We start from the raw sequence: 3,946 nt of genomic DNA on the forward strand, positions 1-3,946 counted from the left end.
ACAGTAGTCCTCATTGTCTGCTATGTTCAGCGAGACCAGTTTTAACCCAGGCTTTTTCAGACCCAGGCCAGCTGGCCTTGGTGAGTTCCCGATAGAACATGCCCATTGTCTCAGTGTGTGGGTGCCCCCCTCGCGGTCCTGGGTTCCCTGCTCTTGCTCTCTCTCCTTCTGCTCCTGATTTGAACCTTGAGATTTAAGTCTGAGGTTATATTGATAGATTTTTATATGTTGAACTGGAATGAAGCTGACTTGATCATAGTCATTGAGTTTTTGATGTGTTATTGTATCTGATTGCCAATATAATATTGAGTATTTTAATGTTCTTGAGGGAGATTGGTCTGTAATACTATTTATTTGTTGAGTCTTTGTGTGGTTTTGGTATCCATGTAACTGCAGCTTCATAGAAAAAGTTTGGTAATATTATTGTAGAATAATTAAAATAGATCCATACCTATTCCTATGCACAAAACTCAAGTCCAAATGGATTAAAGACTTCAACAAAAATCCATCCACATTGAACCTGATTGAAAAGAAAGTGTGAAGTAACCTTCATTGCTTGGGGTTAGGAGACCACTTCCTATATATAACACCAGTAGTACAGACACTTATAGCAACAATAAATAAATGGGACTACCTGGAACTGAGAAGTGGTGTTTGCAGCTCTTTTAAGAGGTCCTGCCATGGAACACTTAAATGCTGTTGATGAAAATCTGATTGTGTGCTTTTTGGTTTTCTGCCATAGCAGGACAAATTCTGCATCATTGTAAAATGCCCGCTTTCCAGGTTATCATGCCAGCACAAATTCTGACTCTTTCAGGCAGGCAGTCCAGCTACAGAGCATTTGAGTGTAGTTTGTGAGCAGACTGATGCAGCTTGCTTGCTGGCAGGGATCTGGAAATGCCATAGAGTTGTGGCAATAAACATGCCTCCAGCCAGTACCTCCGCCATAAGCCTGGAATCTCAGAAAACTAAAGAATCGGCTGGATCTAGACACCAAAGACTTTGCTTTAATCCTCTCTATATTGCTTAGCAAATTAAAGACTCATATAGTCAGAAAAAGAGAAAGATATACAGTAAAGATAGATTCAAAGACAAAAACCCTCTACAAAATTTACTGTGTGTTAAAATATATTAAAGCCTGGGAGAGAAAAAAAAAACAGTAAGTTCTTAAAATAGAAAAGAAAAGAAAAGTTGGGTGTAGTGGTACATATCTTGAATCCCAACACTTGTGGGACAGAGGCAGGCAGACCACTGTGTGTTCAAGGACAGCCTGGCCTACAGAGTGAGTTCCAGGACAAAGATACACAGAGAAACCCTGTCTAAAAAAGCCAAAAATTATAAATAAAAATAAAAGGAATAGGGGTTAAAATAAATCCAAGTAAAGATAAAACACAAATAGTCTGGATACTGTATGTTATTATGCTCGCTTTGAATTGTTTGAATGCCAAGGAAGAAGCAACAGCTGCTAAAAGATATTTCTAAAAGCATTTATAAAGTCTGCTGAATTAATCCAAGATAGGTATTTTGAAAATATTTTTACTTCAAAATTGAAGTGAAATTATATTTTACCTTGGATAAGCAGATTTGCTTTTATTTCCACAGGAAATGAGAGGCTGTGGATACGTTCTGGGTTAAGAAAATTCAGGTTTTATCAAGGAAAACCCATTTAGGAATCTCCAGTAGGAACACATGGGGAAGATGTATGAGTTCTACATCCAGAACAGATTCAATACTGCTGTCTGAAGTGATCAAGCCTCACAGGATAACTCCAGTCAGAACTTGATCATAATTCCAAATTAATTTTAGGTCCCTATAAGATTATCAGTGTCCCCCAACCAACAGGAAGTATCCTGGAAACCTATGCCCACATTTCCAAAAAATGGACTATGCATACTTTCCTTTGTTTAAAAAAAGTGAGGAAGTGGTGTGGGAAAATGATCTGTATTCTGTAAATTATATTTTAAATAAACACTTATTGACCAGTAGTCAGGCAGGAAGTACAGGCAGGATAACCACACAGAAAGTAGTAGTTGGTCAGTGAGAACAAGAGAATTCTGGAAAGGAAGAAGCCCATTCCTGTGCAGTCCTGACCTGACCACAGAAAAGGCAAGTTGTGACTGCACCACTGAATGAGGTACTGAGCCACATGGCTAACACAGATAAGAATATTGGATAATAATCGGCTAATATACATTATAAAAGTTAATAAAAATCCTAAGCTAATGAGCCAATCAGTTTATAACTGATGTAGACCTCTGTGTTTTCTTTGGGACCTAATGATTGTTGGAACTGGGCTGGGGTCCAAGTGGGAAAGAAGCCCTGACAACAGAGAAGCTTATGTAAAACCAAGGACACAGTCAATAGGACAAAAAAAGGCAATCTACTGAGTGAGAAAAGATCTTCAGCAGTCCTACATCATATGGGGGATGGATCCTCAAAATACATATAGAACTAAAGAAATTAGACATCAAAATTCCAAATAATCCATTCAATAATCCATTTAATACTCCCCATCTGGGGTACAGGACAAATCAGCGATTCTCAATAGAAGAATTTCAAGTGTTGGATTTGTAAACTGCTTTTTCAGGATCCAGTGAAATGATCTAATTTTTTTCCTTACATTTTATTTATATGATGGATTACATTTATAGATTTTCTTCTATTATACCAGTCCTGTATTTCTGAGATGAAGCCTACTTGATTATGATGAATCCGTTTTTTTAATGTGTTCTTGGATTCTGCTTGCCAGTATTTTATTGAGAATTTTTGCATCCATGTTCATGAGTAAGATTGGTCTGTAATTCTGTTTCGTGGTTTAAGCTTTGTGTGGTTTTTGTTTCAGGGTAACTGTAGCCTCATAAAAACCAGCTCACAAAAGAACTTCTACAGCTGTTAAACACCTTTAGTAATGTGGCAGGATACAAGATCAACTCCAAAAAATCAGTTGCCCTCCTATACACAGAGGATAAGGAAGCAGAGAGGGAAATCAGAGAAGCATCACCTTTCATGATAGCCACAAACAGCATAAAATCTCTTGGTGTAACTCTAACCAAGCAAGTGAAGGATCTATTTGACAAGAACATTAAGTCTTTGAAGAAAGAAATTGAAGAGGATACCAGAAAATGGAAGGATCTCCCTTGCTCTTGGATTGGGAGGATCAACATAGTAAAAATGGCAATTCTACCAAAAGCAATCTATAGATTCAATGCAAACCCCATCAAGGTCCCATCAAAATACTTCACAGATCTTGAGAGGACAATACTCAACTTTATATGCAAAAACAAAAAACTCAGGATTGCCAAAACAATCTTATACAATAAAGGATCTTCTGGAGGCATTACCATCCCTGACTTCAAACTCTATTACAGAGCTTCAGTATTGAAAGCAGCTTGGTATTGGGATAAAAACAGAGAAGTTGATCAATGGAATCAAGTAGAAGACCCAGATTTTAACCCACAAACCTATGAACACATGATTTTTGATGCTAAAAGTATAAAATGAAAGAATGGGAGCATCTCCAACAAATGGTGCTGGCAGAACTGGTTGTTAACCTGTAGAAGAATGAAAATAGATCCATATCTATCACCATGCACAAAACTCAAGTCCAAATGGTTTAAAGACCTCAATATCAGTCTGAACACACTAAACCTGATAGAAGAGAAAGTGGGAAGTACTCTACAACATATGGGCACAGAAGACCACTTCCTACATATAACCCCAGCAGCACAAACATTAAGGGCAACATTGAATAAATGGGACCTACTGAAACTGAGAAGCTTCTGTACAGCAAAGGACACTGTCACTAAGATAAAAGGCAACCCACTGACTGGGAGAAAATCTTCACCAACCCTGCAACAGACAAAGGTCTGATTTCAAAAATGCATAAAGAACACAAGAAACTAGACTTTAAAATGCTAATTAACCCAATTAAAAAATGGGGCACTGA

Source organism: Alexandromys fortis, unplaced genomic scaffold (assembly GCF_014885135.2).
Source record: "Alexandromys fortis isolate MF-2015 unplaced genomic scaffold, M_Fortis_MF-2015_v1.1 scaffold_333, whole genome shotgun sequence".
NCBI classification, from domain to species: domain Eukaryota; kingdom Metazoa; phylum Chordata; class Mammalia; order Rodentia; family Cricetidae; genus Alexandromys; species Alexandromys fortis.